The sequence below is a fragment of the Lactuca virosa genome, chromosome 1, assembly GCF_052849685.1.
Source record: "Lactuca virosa cultivar CGN04683 chromosome 1, Lactuca_virosa_CGN04683_v6, whole genome shotgun sequence".
NCBI classification, from domain to species: Eukaryota; Viridiplantae; Streptophyta; class Magnoliopsida; order Asterales; family Asteraceae; genus Lactuca; species Lactuca virosa.
The window spans coordinates 189,793,160-189,811,666 of record NC_136426.1 but is presented as its reverse complement, the minus strand read 5'-3'; the positions used below and the strand labels follow the sequence as shown (position 1 = coordinate 189,811,666).

General features: G+C 42.4%; 1 long non-coding RNA gene across 1 annotated transcript; it reads right to left on the bottom strand.

Annotated features, from left to right (window-relative positions):
* Positions 1-1,816: 1,816 nt before the first annotated feature.
* On the bottom strand, positions 1,817-3,763 carry LOC145107834 (uncharacterized). Its single transcript, XR_013707992.1, has 3 exons — positions 3,505-3,763; positions 3,330-3,414; positions 1,817-1,977 (listed from the first exon to the last, which is right to left on the bottom strand). It is a non-coding gene; the product is annotated as an uncharacterized LOC145107834 (long non-coding RNA).
* Positions 3,764-18,507: the final 14,744 nt, after the last annotated feature.

Below are 18,507 nucleotides of genomic sequence, written 5' to 3'. Positions count from 1 at the left end.
AGGAGAGACTTTTAGTAACACCCTATCTTCGACTCTGAATTCCAAGGGCTTTCGTCGTTTATCGGCGTAGCTCTTTTGTCTGTCTCGTGATGATTGCAGTCGGGCCCTGATCTGAATTATCTTCTCAGTCGTCTCGCGTATGATTTCCGGTCCCGTTAAGGCATTGTTTGGCGTTTGTCCTCTTGCTAGCTGGGTGTCTCCTACCTCAGCCCAACACAACGGTGATCTACATTTACGCCCGTACAATGCTTCGAAAGGAGCGACTTTGATGCTCGAGTGATAGCTGTTGTTGTATGAGAACTCGATCAAAGGCAAGTGGGTATTCCACGATTTTCCAAAATCTATCACACACGCGCGAAGCATATCTTCTAGCGTTTGAATGGTTCGCTCGCTTTGACCATTCGTTTGTGGGTGGTAGGCAGTGCTCATGTCAAGTTGTGTGCCCATAGCTTTCTGAAGCGATTGCCAAAAGCGTGACGTAAACCTACTATCTCTATCTGAGATGATAGATACGGGCACTCCGTGGAGTCTCACGATTTCTTTGATGTAGATTCTTGTCAGGCGCTCCATCTTGTATGATTCTTTTATTGGTAGGAAATGAGCGGATTTTGTTAATCTATCAACTATTACCCATATGGTATCCAAACCATCCGTCGACTTGGGTAGTTTGGTCACAAAATCCATGGTAATCCTTTCCCATTTCCACTCGGGAATTACTGGTTGCTGTAGTAATCCGGAGGGCTTCTGATATTCCACCTTTACTTTAGCACATGTGAGGCACTTACTAACGTAAGTGGCAATCTCTGCCTTCGTGTTAGGCCACCAATAATGTTGCTTAACATCCAAGTACATTTTGTCTGAACCCAGATGGATGGAGTATCGCGTCTTGTGGGCTTCGTTCATGACTACTTCTCTGAATCCCCCAAGGTTAGGGACCCAAATGCGGTTCATGAAGTAATTTGTTCCGTCTTCCTTCACTTCAAAGTTCTTCTCCATTCCACGCAACGCTTCGCTTGTTTTGTTTTCTGCCTTCATGGCATCGAACTGGGCTGCCCTGATTTGAGAGGTTAGGTGGGATCGAATGGTTATGGAGAGAGTCTTCAAACGACGATTCGAGTATTCTTTCCGACTCAAGGCATCAGCTACCACGTTAGCCTTGCCTGGGTGGTACTTGATTTCACACTCATAGTCGTTCAGCAGCTCAACCCATCTTCGTTGCCTCATGTTCAACTCCTTTTGGTTCAAAATGTGCTAGAGACTCTTGTGGTCGGTGAAGATGGTGCACTTAGTACCATAAAGGTAGTGCCTCCAAATCTTCAGGGCGAAGACCACTGCTCCCAGTTCCAGATCATAAGTGGTGTAATTTACCTCATGCGTCTTTAGTTGTCGGGACGCATAAGCTATCACCTTTCCACGCTGCATGAGTACACAGCCTAAACCCTGATTTGACGCATCACAGTAAACTATAAAGTCTTCTGTTCCTTCTGGTAGTGACAGCACCGGCGCACTGCAGAGTGCTTGTTTCAGGGTCCGGAATGCAGCTTCTTGCTTGTCCGTCCATTCGTAGGGTACGCCCTTTTGTGTAAGCGAGGTAAGTGGCTTTGCTGTTTTGGAGAAGATTTGAATGAATCTCCTGTAGTAGCCTGCGAGGCCTAAAAATTGGCGAATTTCAGTAGGTGTTGTTGGGATCGCCCATCCTTCGATGGCTTGGATTTTAGAAGGATCTACATTGTCACACCCCCAAACCAAGGATGGCGGAAACGTCCGGGGGTGGAGGACTTCATGTATAGTATCATAACAGCAATTGTAATAGTAATTCAAGCAAACACAACCAACATATATATAATTGAAAAAATATTACATCATTGTATGAATTACATGTTTACGAATCAATTACAATATGTTGATAAAATATGAAATAGTAGACGCCTTAGCGTCCCATCCTCAAAAGCACTTGATTACCTGTTTAATGATTTCCTGAGAATACAAGTTGTTTGAAAAAGTGTCAACACAAAGGTTGGTGAGTTCATAAGCTTTTCATTTGTAAAAGTAGTATTTGTGTTAGAAAAATCCAATATTTTCCTTAATGTGTAAATGTAGTATTAAAACCCAAAGACCGAAATGTACAAGTAATTTGTCATATTTATAGTAAAACAATGCAAGTTTAAATCGACATAAACTCGTTAAATTTTAATGAAGTTCCCGTAAATTCCAATGTTTGTTAATACTTTATGTGAGTTTATTATAACCATACTATGACCAAGGTTGCCTAAAACGACGTTCTTCAGGTGTCGGAAATGTTATGACATTTGTCACCCCAGACCTATCGGTCTAACTGTTGCATGCAGTTTAGGTGTGGGTTTGTCAAACCCAATATAGATCTATACACAAGTATCACGCTCTCCCTCAAGGAGACTCTGGTTACAATACAGGACTTAATGGTAATTTGAAGTAATTGTCTCACAAAGTCATTAACGGAATTTCGTGTTATGAAAACTTGGTACCGTATGGCCGTACCTTGCTTAATGAAAATATCCTTTGTATAAATGTACCCTTTTTAAATGTATGTGTTATGTAATGTATCATAAACTATACCTATTATAGTTTATCAACCAAGGGTAGTACGTGGTAATGTATGCAAACTATATTCAAAATAGTTTATTTAATGTTTGAATGTATCGATTGTACTTTGATTATAATCACTTGTTATTCTTTATATTTTATATGACCAAATCCATTTGTAAACTGATGTGTGTCTAAATATTAAGATAAAATGTCATATATTGCAGTAACATATAGTCACATAAAAATATACACCTTGCTCAACATGTTACAAGATGAAATGAAATTAACAGCAACTTTTCGTTAAAAACAGTTTCTGTTACCGTTCTTAGAAAATTTATAGAAAAATCATCACAGCTCTAAATCCAAATCCGCAAATTTTGAGAGTTTGGAATATGAGTCTAGTTTGTTCGTGAATTTTATCATGATTTTTAGTGATCTCTAACAGAGGTGAAAATGTTCATAATCACAGACTGGTCGGGGTTTGCCTCTGAAATGACAGGCAGTTTTGTAAAAATCACCATTAATTGTAGAAAAATCATTTGGAGGTGTGCAAGTAGTCATTTTAAAGCTAAGAGTTTGAACTACTTGCATCTGAAACAGTTTTGAAAACTAAAATTTTTAAGTTAGCCAAAACAGTCCGTGATTAACGTCCATCTTTTCTGATGCAATCTGTTAGAAAAAGTTTAATTGTGTTCTTGATGATTTTACTTGTATTCCCCCCTTAAAACTTAAGAAAAACATGTAAATGTATGGTATGAACTCACCTTATGTGGTTTCAGTGGATGAAAGTGAGAGAGAGGAAGTGTTCAACTCAAGAACACTAAGAAGATGTCTTGATGATTCGAAAATCTAACACCGAATAAGATGGAACTTGTGTAAGATATCAATGATTTGAGTAGAATGGAGTTTAATAATTATGTGAATGATGAAGATACTTACTAATTGAAGCAAGAAATCCCTGGAGAAAGCCTTGAAGTTCTTGAAGTTGAGAGAAAAGATGAGAGAATTTTGGAGAGTGTTCTTGGTTGCTAAGTGTAGAATGAAAGAGTTTTTATGGAGAATGAGGAGAGAGGATCAATCCTCCAGCTCTTAGAACGTGGGAAGAGCTGGAGATTGGTTGTAAAGGTCCACTAAGGAGACAAGGAGTAGTGGGAAAGAGTGGATGATCATAGAGTGAGGTGGTGGTGGCTTGCTTTTGTCATAAAATAAGGAAAAGCAAATATTCCCTCAATAATTAGTCCAACCACCAATTCTTTTAATACATTTTTATAAAAACCCTGGAGATTTATATATTTTGGGGCCTTAGTTTATAAAATAAAGTTTTGGGTGAAAATCCCACGTTAAAATAATGAAAAACGGAGTTAAAACGAAGTTGTAGTCGAAAAACCGGAAAAATTATGACACGCAAACATGCATGTCGTCTTCTTTTATGACAGGGGCTTCCTTGATACTCATTGCGTGTCCTAAACACGCGAGTCGTAAATTTACGACAGACAAATGTGTGTCGTCTTCCTTTATGACAGGGACTTCGGTCCTGAAGCTTCAGTTTTGGGTCCTTAAGCCTATTTTACCCGTTTTTACCCCGTTTCAAGTGGTTTTTGACCCAGTTAAGGGTCGGGATGGCCCGAATGATTACAAAAAATTAAAGGAACTTTTGAGAGAGATTTGGGAGAGATTTTAATAGAGAGAGGTTGAGTGAAAGAGATTGTGAGAGGTTTCGTTTGTGATCTTTTTGAGTGTCCGGCTTCGCAACGAAAGGTCCATAAACCCCGTTAAGCCATGATTTAGTGTCTTACACAATCCCGATGATTGTGCAATAGTGTTTTATCGCTTTGGTTTGTTGTTTAGCATTGTTAAGGCTAAGGAAAATCAAACACATGAACTTTCCAAATGATGATTTCTCATTAAAATAGCGAATTGTATAGTGATTACATAACGTAAACCCTAGCATACAAGGGTTATTGGAGTTGACCGGTTTGACTTGTTGACTTTGAATTGACCGAAATTTGACGGTTGTCACATACATGAATTCCTTCCTGACTAACAACATGTCCCAAAAAGTTCACACTACGGAGCCAAAACTCGCACTTAGAGAGTGTTGCGTATAACTTTTCGGTTCGCAGGGTTTCCAGGATTTGTCAGAGATGTCGGCCATGTTCTTCCTCGCTTCGAGAATAGATGAGGATGTCGTCGATGAAGACGATGACAAAGTTATCGAGGAACGGTCGGCAGATTCGATTCATTAGGTCCATGAATGCGGCAGGAGCATTCGTTAGACCGAAGGGCATTACGACAAATTCATAATGTCCGTAACGAGTTCGGAAGGCGGTTTTAGGAATATCCTCCTCCCGGACTTTGAGTTGGTGGTATCCAGATCGCAGATCTATCTTTGAGAAGTAACTAGCTCCTTGGAGCTGGTCAAATAGATCGTCGATTCGCGGAAGTGGATAGCGGTTTTTGATAGTAAGCTTATTAAGTTCCCTGTAGTCGATACACATCCTGAAGGTACCGTCTTTCTTCTTGACAAAGAGAACCGGAGCTCCCCAAGGTGAGAAACTGGGTCGGATGAATCCTTTGTCCAAAAGCTCGCTGAGTTGACTGGACAACTCTTGCATCTCCGCAGGAGCCAATCTGTAGGGTGATTTGGCGATGGGAGTAGCTCCTGGCACTAGATCAATTCGGAACTCGACTTGTCTTTCTGGGGGTATCCCCGGAAGATCCTCCGGAAAGACATCCGGGAAATCACAAGCCACAGGGATGTTTCGAATATTGATCTCTTCTTTGGACTTATCCACTATATGAGCTAGAAACGTCAAGTCCTTCTTTCGTAGGTACTTTTGTGCCTTAATGCACGAGATGAGACGAAGGTTCGTGCTCGGTTTGTCTCCGTAAATAACTAGGGTTTCGTGATTTGGGAGATGAAGGCGAACGACCTTCTCGTGACACATAATTTCAGCATGGTGGGGGCTTAACCAATCCATGCCGATAATCACATCAAAACTCCTAATGGAAACAGGCATTAAGTTTATTTGAAAGACGTGATGATTTAAGGTCAGGGTACATCCAATGTAGATTTCCCCAGTGGATTCTGTTTTCCCATTAGCCATTTCCACCGTGAAGGTTTCATTAAGCTTCTGGGGTTGTTGTTTCAATAAGTGTTTGAATTTATTGCTCACAAAACTTCGTTCTGCCCCGATATCAAATAGGATGCATGCATAAGTGTGGTTTAGGAGAAATGTACCGGTAACAACAGCGGGATCCTGAACCGCTTCTCCCTGACCCATAGCTAGCACCCTTCCTGTTCCTCCATTCCCAGGGTTGTTGGTGTTGGGGCAGTTTCCACGGATATGCCCAGTCTTTCCACATCCATAGCAGGTGGGGCTTGATCCTGTGTTATTGCCGCTATTGTTGGTGTTGTTGTTGTTGTTGCGGTTATTGTTGTTGTTGTTTCCTTGTTGTTGGTTCTGGGGAGGATAGGTCCTGCAATACCTTGCCGTGTGACCCTTCCGATTGCAACTGGTGCATTGCATTTCCTTGCATTCGCCATTATGATGGAGACTGCACTTGTTGCACTTTGGGAGATTCCCAGAATACTGCCTAGGAGTGCTTGGGATAGCTGAGGCTGGAGCATGTGGTGTGGAGGGTACTTGGGTGGTTGCAGCGTTGACTGTCACTGTTTGTTGCTTCTTTGTCGACTCCGAGCCTTGTTGCCCTTTTCTCTTGTTGTTCTTTCCCTTCTTGTTGTCACTCTCCTTCTTGCCTTCAATTTCTGCTGGCTTCTCGCCCTTTTTGTTGTTGTGGCCGTACAGTTTCTTGGCCAACCTCTTGGCATTGTCGAAGGTTTCAGGATTTGCAGTGATTACATTTCCTTGAATTGGGGAGGTCAATCCCCAGATGAATCGTTGGATTTTCTTTCCTTCTGACGTAATCATGCCAGGGCACAACAATGACAGCTCGCTAAACCTTGATATGTATGCATCAATATCAGAGTTTCGGATGGTGAGATTCCACAACTCTTGCTCCATTTTCTGAATTTCACCACGAGGGCAGTACTCAGCCATCAGCATTTCTTTCAGCTCCGTCCATGGCATAGCGTTGGCTACGGGGAGAGTCATGGCCTCTATATGTCCATTCCACCAGGTGAGAGCCTGGTCAACAAATGTGCATGCGGCAAACTTCACTTTCACCTCCTCGGGGCATTCACATATTTCAAATACTGATTCCACCTTTTCCACCCATCTCTTTAGGGTTATCATTCCGCCCGTGCCATTAAAGGTTCGTGGCTTGGCGTTGGTGAAGTCCTTGTAGGAACATGTTCTGGTAGGTCCGTGATTTGTTCCATTGTTTGAACTCCCAGCCCCTTATCCATTGATTCCACCATTTTTCCCTTGCTGGATTTGCGCCATGGCTGCAGTAACTGCAGCAGATACAGCTGCTTGGAATGCAGTTGAGTTGATTTCGGGTGGGGTTGGTCCAGGGTTTCCACGAGTTGGTCGTTGAGGCATCTTTCTGTCATGGAACGGAAAGATGTTGAATGCCTATAATTTTTGTGAGATTGTGGTCCTACAAACTAAGTGTTTTGCATGAACTTAAGTGGTTTCACAAATTAGCATACAATCATGTATATATAACACATAGCAGATCACAACATCACAATAGAACACTTAAAACTTTTCATTAAAATTATCCGCATTTTTGATACATGAAAATTTTGCTCAGAAGAGCATACATAAGTGGTGCAAGTTCGGCAGCGTAACGGCTCTATGAGTATTGTAATCACTTAAACATAGAGTCGATGGTACATAGCATAGATCACCTAAGCATAATACTAAAGATAGATATGACTAGCCCTAGTCATGGTGGGATGCGCCAGGGGGTGGTGCTGAAGAAGTGGACGCCCCCTGAAGGTCATCCACCTGTCGTTCCGCATCTCGGAGGCGAGTCTCCCATCTCACCTGCCTCATGTGGAACTCTCGGATAACCTCTCGCGTCTCCTGTTCTGCACGCTCAACTCTAGTCCGCATCTGGTGCATCTGATCAGCAGTGCTCTGTGCCAGTTCGCCAGTGTTCTGCAGTCGTCTCACCATGACCGGAAGTGCGCGATCAGCTGGTCCTCCCTCCCTCAATTCGTAGAACTCGCGTGACATGCCGAATGGAGGTCGTTGTCCCTGCTGTCTACTCCATCTCCAAAGATCGATACCCCAGGGGGGGTGTAGGGCCGGTCGGGCCCATTCGGTGAGCGGGCACCCTAGTCGAGTAAGGGGGGTTGATGACTTCGGACTCTGTGTCTGAATCATCATCATCGCCAGGTTCTTCCTCGAAGTCCTCTATGGCTTCTTCTTCTTCCAGGACCTCTACTGGCTCGGCAGGTCCGCCCTCGACTTCCTCCTCATGTTCCTCTTCAGACCCTTCCTCGGGGTCTTCTTCGGGTTCCTCCTCCAGCCATCCGTTGTTTCCCTGGTTAAGGAAATACGGATCTCCGGGGTGATGGAAACCGGCCATACTGTCTGCGAGAGTGTATAAATATACTAATCATTATTTCTAAAATGTTTTAGTTACTATGTAATTTGAATTTAATGTTCTCTTCTTGGTAAGAAGGGGTATGTTTTTAGGTTTACTGACCATCGAGGTTTTCCCGGAGCATGTGATAGTTGCACTTCGGAGGAAATGTAGTTGATCAGGCTACACTCACCCCTTACTACAACCATGAACAGTCCAGACTTAACTGAGATGTCAGTGTTATCTTATTTGATTTGGTATCATATTCTTTCTCCTATATCACACAAGTAAAGATGTTTTATCGTTGTGTTTTATTTGTTTTGTTCAGAGTTGTTTTAGTCCCTCTTTGGTTTATAGTTGCATATCAATGTGTGGTTAGATATGCCAGTTCACTATAAACAGAGCTCTGATACCAACCTGTCACACTCCTGAAACCAGACGGCGGAAACGTCCGGGGGCTCGCGTGACTTAAATTGAATACCATCACAATGAATATACATGAATCATAACATAAACATCACCATGCATCAATACATTACAACTGATATTGTTTACATCCAGTACATTGTTTTAGATATTACACATTCATAACATAAATTGTTTAAGAGTTTTCAAAAACATAACATCCTAACATTACTTGATATTACCCTTCCGCTTACCTGTTACCTAAGAATACAAGTTATTTTGGAAAACGTCAACATATGAAATGTTGGTGAGTTCATAAGCAATGTTGTGATAAAAATGATTTGTGTAGTTTGTAAAACCCAGAAAATCCGATATTTTCTGAAAAGACAATAGTTTATCAAAGTGTGAAGATCCATAAGTTGATGCATGAATGATTTCAAAACGTGTATAAAAAGGGAGTTTTGTATTACAATTATTTAGATTACAAGCGAGTGTTGTTGAATTCCCCGAAAAACCCGATGTTTTCCGATGACGAAAGATATACTTGATTACTAATTTCTATACCGCCACAACGAATGATTTTTGATTACTCTTCCTTGATTACTCGGGTGGTGTCGGATATTATCAATTCTAGTGAGTCGTTATAACTATGCCTGATAATGACTAGTTATAACTACCAACTACAAACGACCCTTAGAGGTGTCGTCCGTTATTACTCACTTAATCCAAACCACCTTGATTACTATTGATTAACGACCTGAGTCTGTTTACTTTGATTACTCACAAGCCTTAGCAAACGAGAGAAGAGGAGTATGAAGTCCTACGACTTTCGTGAGTTACTTTAGGCTGTCGGGGATGCGAAGGACACGTTGGCCCATCTCGCATTTGATTACTTTGACCTTACTAGCAATACTAATGGACCACTAGGGCCCAATAGCACATAAAAGCCATTGAAGGTCCCTTTATATGGAATTGGGTCATAGGAGGCCCAATAACATATAATCATTTTCCCTTGGGCCTCAAAGATCATGCTAATGGATTTGCAAGGTCCAACAAGCATGATTTGAAACTTTCAAGCCCAAGTGTCGAATGTTTACTTGTCTTAGGTATCGCATAACTACTAGAGGGTTCGATTGAACGATTGTTGTTTTTGTATCGACTCGAGACCGGTGGATTTGTTTACAACGATATTTGGATTTATGCGTGTATTCATCTTACAATTTTTCGTAAGTCGTAGTTTAGTATTTTTGGCTCAATACTCTTTAAATAAATTAATTTACTTAGAAATAGTGGTTTGACCTTTTCAACCCCTTTCTTTTATAAAAATAACAATTTTAATCCTTTATATAAAAGAAAAGACATTTTAAGCCCTTAAAACATTTTCTTGACACTTTTGCATCATAGACTTGTTTAAATGATATTTTTGACTCAAGACTTATACTTTGGCAGCTTCAGCCCTTCCAGAATAGTATTTTTCGGTTAAAGCCCAACTTTTTGCAATTTTTACAATTTTTGCCCAAAATCCAAAAACTTTACATTTTTTATCCTTTTTGAAAATGAAAAGCATTTTTAACCCTTGAAATAGTTTTGTTACACTTTTTATCCCCTGTTTTGAAGAAATTACCACTTCAGCCCCTTTAAATGTCATATTTCGCAATTTTGGGTTTATTGGGCCGAAAAGCCCAAAATTTAGCCCATTAAGCTAATATTTACATTTTAAGTCCTTTGGAGGTCATAATGTTCATAAAAACAATTATTGTAACTGTTTTGACTCTTTTGACCTTTAAGAAACCATGATTTGGCAATTTTTAACCCAACTTTTGTATATTTGACAATTTAAGCCCAAAAATGAGTTTTGTGGTGAAATATGCTTATCACAATCTTATAAGTTATTATTCTTGACTTGTTTAGAGTAAAATAACTTAGATCATGTTTGATTTCCTTATTATGTCATAGATCTCGAGATATCTTCCCTTTTGGTTACATGTTCATCACAAAAACACATAAAATCACACATACATGCATAAAATCATACATAGCATACACATACACATAGATCTACACATTTTCTTGTATTCTCCCCCATAAAACATATAAAAACCGAAATGAGAGGGGTATGAAGCTCACCTTTGCTTGTTGTTTTCGGTTTAGAAGGAAGAAATGAAGAAAGTTTCGATCCTAGCAAGTCTTCTTGGAAGATCTCGAACTTAGAGGCTTCTAAGATGGTGATCATGAGTTTGAATAGATTAGGAGGAGGTTTTTGATGAAATGAAGTAGTTAGGTCATAGATTAAACATCAACTTACCTTAGATGATGAATTTTGTGGAATAATCTCCTTGAAAAGCCCTTAGATCTCGAAAATTTGATGAAGAATGAAGAGAGTTCTTTGAGAGTGTTTGAGTGAAATGTGTGTGTGTTTTCCTTTGTGGTTCTCAGCCGAGGATAGAAAAGAGAGAGGAAGAGAAGTGAGTGAAGTGATGTGTGCATGGAAGTATATGTTGGTTCATGGAAGACCAACATATAATAATGAGGTGGCAATCCTAAAGTCAACTCCTTCCCCCTTTGTGTTGTTGGGCCGAGAAGAGGAGAAGAAAGAAGAGAGATTGGGCCCTTTAATGCTTAAGCCCATATTATGATCCAATTAGGTGATTTTCGGCCCAAAATAAATCAAGGAATGATTTTTATGATTCATTAAGGCTATATAAATTTGTTGTGGCCCAATAAGGCCCATTAAAGTTAACCTAGTTCATTTTAGGCTTATAAGGCCCAAAATATTAAGTTTCATGTATATGGGTCCAATTAGGGCCCATTTGAGAGTTCTATGTTCAAGATAGTTAAATTGGAAGCTTATTGGTCCATTAGGCCTAATAAGGAAATCCTAGTCCAAAATGGACTTAAACCGGGATTTCTAGGGCTTCCAATTCTTTGTTGACTATTTGTAGTGCTTGAATAAAGTGTTGGATTGAAGTTTTGTTGTTATTGAGTAAGCATCATGCATGCTTTCACATTGTTGGTTTACAAATGTTATCATTGTTGTTGTTACAAGGCGTCAAAATTCCTAGTTGTGACATCAAAGCATCGGCCACCACGTTGGCCTTCCCGGGATGGCACAAAATCTCACAGTCGTAATCTTTCAGTACATCCAACCACCTCCTCTGCCGCATGTTGAGGTTCTGCTGATCCATCAAGTACTTCAAATTCTTGAGATCAGTATAAATGGTGCACGCACTCCATACAGATAATGCCTCCAAATCTTGAGGGTAAACACCACTGCCCCCAATTCCAGGTCGTGAATGGGGAATTCGCTTCGTGAGGCTTCAACTGCCTCGAGGTGTAAGCTATCACATGCCCACTCTACATCAGCACCACGCCTAACCCTGAAATCGATGCATCACAGTACACCACCAAATCATCTAACCCCTCAGGTAGTACTAGAATCGTAGCCTCGCATAGTCTCCGCCTCAGGGTCTCAAATGCCATCTGTTGATCCGTGCCCCACCAAAATGTCACATTCTTCTTGGTCAAACGGGTCAGAGGCACCGCAATCTTGGAGAAATCCTGGATGAACCTCCGATAGCAGCCTGCTAAACCCAAAAAGATGCGGATCTCGGATGCATTCTTTGGTACTTCCCACCTCATCACAGCCTCAACCTTGGCCGGATCAACCGAAATGCCCTCCTGATTAATGATGTGCCCCAAAAATTGTACTTCTCGCAGCCAGAAATCACACTTGGAGAGCTTGGCATACAACATCTCTGCCCTCAGAGTCTCCAATACCTCCCTTAGATGATGCTCATGCTGATCCTTGGTCGTAGAATAGACCAAGATATCATCAATAAACATGATCACCGACCGATCCAACATCGATCTATACACTCTGTTCATGAGGTCCATGAACGTTGTTGGGCCATTAGTGAGCCCAAATGGTATCACCACAAACTCATAGTGCCGGTACCGAGTCCTGAAAGCTATCTTTGGTATATCCTCATCCCGAATTCTCATATAATGGTATCCCGATCGAAGATCAATCTTGGAAAACCAAGATGCGCCCTGCAGCTGATCGAACAAATCATCGATCCTCGATAGCAGAATGGTTCTTCATTGTTATCTTGTTCAGTTCCCGGTAACCAATGCACATCCTGTGCGATCAATCCTTCTTTTTCACGAAAATGATTGAAGCTCCCCACGGGGAACTGCTCGGACAGATAAACCCTCGGTCTAGCAGCTCCTGGAGCTGCGTAGATAGCTCCTGCATCTCGGGAGGTGCAAGCCGGTACGTTGTCTTTGCTATCGGAGCGGCACCCGACATCAAGTCAATACTAAACTCCACTTGCCTCTCCGGAGGCACTCTCGGTAACTTCTTTGGAAAGACATCCCGAAACTCCTGTACAACGGGCACACTGCCCACATCTGTCGTGGTCTCGGTCCTTGTATCCGAGACATATGCCAGAAATCCCATACAACCTTGCTGTAGAAATCTCCGAGCCCTCACTGCCGAATAGAGGGTCGGTCCCTGCAAGGCCCTCTCTCCATGAATAACCAGTTCTCCCCCACTTGGGGTTCGAACCCTTACTAATTGGCGCTCGCAATCAATCATGGCCCCATTGGCCCCCAACCAGTCCATTCTGACAATCACTTTCAGCCCTCGCAACGGTATCAGGACTAGATCAACCCGAAACCTTTCTCCAAGCACGTTTCGGACACAGTCCTGATACACCCTCGCAGCACTCACAGTGCGGTCATCTGCAATATCTACCTCGAGCAGGGAATCCAAAGTTCCCAGCGCATCCCGAAACTTCTTGCTGAGCGCAAGAGACACAAACGATTGGGTAGCTCCCAAGTCGAACAAAATGTGAGCTGCCATACTATTGACCAAAAAGGTCCCTATAGATACGCACAATATACACATAATCAATGCAATTAAATATAGAGCAGAGAAGAATAAACACGTACCAACCACGACGTCTGGTGCTGGCCGAGCCTCCTCGGTAGTCAACCGACATGCACAGCTCTTTACCGCTGGAGCATCCCCCTTGGCAGGGCGGCCATCGGTAATCCTCATCGTGGCAGGCATAGGCGCCACCACTGCTCCTCCCCCTCCCTGCAACCTCGGACAATCGGCCCGCTCATGGTCGGTCTGGTTGCAATGAAAACAAATCAAGCCCTTCTTGGGGCAATCCCTGCTCAAGTGGCCCTGCTGGCCACATGCGTAGCATCCCGAGCCTGCTATCTGACACGCTCCAACGTGCGGCTTACCGCACTTAGCACACCGGCCCCGGCCCTACTGGCCCCTACTGGATGAATCCAAGGTCTTAGGCTTTTATCCTGACCTACTGCTATCTGTGCCTGCTCAGGCTTCCGCTTGGTGCGAAAGTCCAACTCCATCTCCCGCTCGCGGGCCTTTTCCACCATTTCATTCAGGGTTTTGTACCCTGTGAAGCTCACGAATTCCCGAATATCATCTCCCAACATGGAATGATAACGCGTCCTCCTCATATCCTCATCAGTAGCGTACTGTGGGATCAACAACGCTCGCTCACGAAACTTGGCGGTGATTTCCGCCACAGTCTCGGTGGTCTGCTGGAGCTCGTGAAACTCCAACACCATCCTCTGCACCTCAATGGCTGGTGCAAACTCCAAATCAAATCGCCGAACAAACTCAGCTCACATCATCTCAGCCACATCGGCTGCTCCCACCTGGCTAGTAACCTCACCCCACCAGTCTCGGGCTCTGTCTCTCAGCATACATGAAGCAAAACCTACCTTTGCCGCATCCGGGCAAGAACTCGTACGTTGGGCGTTCTCGATATCCGTCACCCAACGTCGACTCACAATGGGGTCCCTGACCCTGAAAAACTCTGGCGCTCCGCATGCCTTGAACTCCCTGAACGAGCGAGTTCGGGCCTCGACCTGGCCCGCTTCAATCTCGGCTCTGAACGCCCTGAGCCTCTCTTCCATAATCTCCATCATACCCTCCTTGACCGTCCCAAAGATAATTGGAGTAGCGTCAAGGATTCCCCTGGTAACCTCTGCTGCAATAAGTTCGCGAGGCCTCTTGTCGATGACCTCGATAGTGTCACCTGACCCAGCCCCGGATCCAGATCCCGATCCTGATCCCCCCGCCCTAAATCGTGTCATCACCATACTTCATGCCATAAGCCATAATGATCAGTATGCCCAAATAGGGGATCTTTCCACACCGGTCCTCCTCAGAGCTTTCAGAGCTAACATTGTTTCGGGTACAGGTCTTGTGCTTTCAGTAGTACGGGTCCAATACTACCTTCCACACCTACCTGTACCATCCCCAAAGCTGTACCTGATAACTCCAATTCGTCCCAAAAGAAATCATCTCTCATAGGCTACTGTATAACTCAAATCCTAGGTTGTCCTAAGATTTTCTCTACCCATATCCATCATAACAGGTTGCCTTATGCATGCAAATTATACACAAAAAAGGATCAAATAGACTTTCGAATAATAGACTCTATCCTAAGACCACAACCAAACAAGGAACAGGAAATAAGGTTAAATCAATCATTCTGAGGCTATAAGACCCTAACCGTATACAATTTAGAAAGCATACACGTACCAAGATTCATACGATTATCATAACTCAAATATCAGTATAACATGGCTAATATATTGGGGAAACTACTTACTTGGCTCGGCCGATCACGCGCGTTGCACTCTCCTAATTTCCATCCTTTACAAAGTTTTAACTTTCATTTTATTATTTATTTGTTTTTTTAACAATTTTACCATTTCCTTAGTTTGAGTCCCGACACACCCGAGGGTGTTCCTGAATCCCTCAAACCAAGGCTCTGATACCAACTTGTAACGACTCAATTTTCAAAAGAATTTTTTTTTCCATTCTTAATTAACCAATATGTTTCACAAACCAAGAGGTTTCCAAATACAATTTTTTCCAAAATTCATAACCATTACAATTTATTTCAAATCATCAGAGTGTCCTATAAAATTCCTGAGAGAGAGAGTGTGTGTGTGTGTGTATGCACGTCGTGCCATCAGACCTTGCCCTTGCCCTTGGGCTCAGATGTACCTGAAACAAATCCACAAACTGTAAGCTAATGCTTAGTGAGTTCCCCAGAGCATACCCCACACACAATCCACATAACACATATCATATTAGCTATAAAAGCTATCTCTACCACATAAGCCATGCATACAAACATATAAGGATGTTGTGGGCTCCTCCCAAGGTCTTACTCCAGGATGCCATGGGCTCCCCCTCATGGTCATACACCTAAGTGCCATGGGCTACCCCCATGGTCTTTAGCTGGAAAGCCATGGACTTTCCACATGGTCTTACATCCAAGTGTCATGGGCTCCCCCCGTGGTCTTTCCCTACAATTATCACATATATAGCTAGCATACTACCAAACATATCAAGCATATTCCATATCTCTACACAAAAAGTATACCATCTATCATAAAATGGTTTGGCCTTGGTGCCTTAGACCCATTGGTATGGTGAGAAGACTCACCACTCGTGAATGTAGAACTGTCAAGCTAAGATCTGGTACGTCCCCCGCACTGCTCCCCTTCAACTGCCTATAATCATCATGTGATTAACTTGTCACAATCCCATAGACATCCTAAAAGTCAAACCTGGTCAACTCTGGTCAACAGTCCATGTTGACCTCAACTCGTCGAGTACGTCTAGCGACTCATCGATTTTTCGGTGTAATTCACCCACTCGCCAAGTTACCTGTGTAACTCGCCGAGTCCCTCCGAAAACTCATGAGACCAAAAACTCCTGACAACCGAAAACTTGTGAACCCAAAAACTCATGCCAACCGAAAACTCATGACAACTGAAAACGAGTAAACCCTACTTGACACATCGAGCCAGCTAAGGGACTCGACGAGTTCCTTCAGTCTTCTTCAAGTTCAGCCCTTTTCAGTGGGATCTAAGGTCCCAAACTCCATATCCAAGTTCTCCTAGTGCAGATACCACGTAAAGTTGCAAAATTTACGTGTATGCAAGGTCCTCTAAGGCTATATTTTCAAAACTAGGCTTCTTACAAGGTTTTTGTGCATGGAAAGTGGCTAGACTACACAAAGTGAGCAACTTTATGTCATTGGGGACCTAAAGGGGTCCAGATCTGGAACCATATCCTTGTGATAGGTTCAGATCCGAGTTTGGACTCCATTTTGCCCCAAAAATGGTCATTTACTTGAAAGAGAAGGGATCTAATCAACTAAAGCTCAAGGTGACAGCATTATACCTCAAGATGATGGCGAATACGAAGTAAATCTTACTACTCCTCTCCGTGATCCTTCCTCTTTAAGATTGAAATCCTTCATAAATATCCCAAAATGGCTCACACACACTCAAGGAAGCTCAACAAACGGCTAGGGTTTCTTTCGGGTTACAAGAGTGCTAAGGGAGGCTACAAATGAGCCATAAATCCTTTAAATAGGGTGCAAACCCCTGAAAATTAGGGTTTCCCTTTACAGCTCCTACTCGCTGAGTCGGGGCATTCCGACTCGTCGAGTAGGTCCCGATCCCGTGTCCATAAATAATACCTCTACTCAAAGAGTTGGACTCCCAACTCATTGAGTCCACGCACCAAAACCCAAAAATTAAATAAATCAAGTAATACCTGGAACAGGTGTTACATATATGTTTATGTTATATGCATTGTTGATATGTTTATAGGTATACCAGATCTCGGTCCGATGCCGGACGAGGCCGATGCCGGGCGGGGCCCGATGTAGTGGGCTAGGCCCAAGTTATGTGATTATGTGTAAGGTATGTGGTAGTTTGGGGAGACACACTAAGCTTTGTGCTTACAGTTTTCAGTTTTGGTTTTAGGTACTTCGGTTTTGAAAGAAGAGCTCGGATTGACTGCAGTGCACACACCATTTGTTAAGCCTGGGATGCTTATACTCTGATATATTTTGACAAGTGTTATGATTTTTTGAGATACACTATTTATGATTTTCATATGAGGTTTGATGACTATGGTTTTCTTAATATTTAAAAACGAAATTTTTGGACTGTATTTTTGGGATGTTTCAAGTTGGTATCAGAGCCTTGGTTTGAGGGATTCGGGCACACTCTCGGGTGTGTCTGAACTGAAACTGAGGACTTGGTATGAAATTTTTTGAAAGGAAATCATTTTTATAAAAAAGAATTTTAAACAGACAAAAGTACTTTGAAAAAAGAAAAGGGTGTGGTACATGCATTTAGCCGAGCTCAAGTAAGTACTCCCAAATTACCTATACATGATTATGTTATGATATGTTTATGAGGACTGCATGCTAGATTAGGACTAAGGATCTAGGAAGGATGCCTTATGTGCCTATTATATGTGTAACAGCTTTATGAGAATTGCATGCTAGTTTAGGACTAAGGATCTAGGAAGGATGCTTTATGTGCCTGTTATATGTATCTCAGCTTATGAACCGCATGCTAGTACAGATTAGTCAGTGATGGCCTGAATGAGATATGCTTGATTATGTGTACTCAATGCCCGAATGCTGCTTACTTTGTGCTTTTAGGAGTTCTAGTTATCTTTTACTAACTAGTAAACGAATATGATAAGTTACATATTGCAAGGACTAAATAATTTCAGAAGGTTAGGTTTAGCCTTATTTCGTAGCTCTCGTTTGAGTCTAACCGTTGTATGGTTGAACCTCTCATTCGAAGAATTATCTAGTCTTAGTGATATGTAATGGTATTTGCGAGGTAGTTAGGGGAGATAGTGGGGACTTCTTATCCAGCTGATGGCGGAGAGTGGGATAGTGATTACCCTAGGGCAAACCTAGGATGAGAGTAGTGCTGGGAGCAGTAGTAGTAAGGGACTTGGTGGAGTCGAGGAAATCCTTGAGGAAAGTAAAGATATATGTGGAAGGTAGTATGGGCCCGTACTACAGAAAGCAGAGGATCCGTACTCGAATCAAGGAAGGCTGAGATGAACCCAGGAAACTTGTAGTGTGTGAGATCCCTCGAGTTATGATGAGTATTATGATGATTTTGATGATATATTTCCGAGTATAGTGACGCTACGTC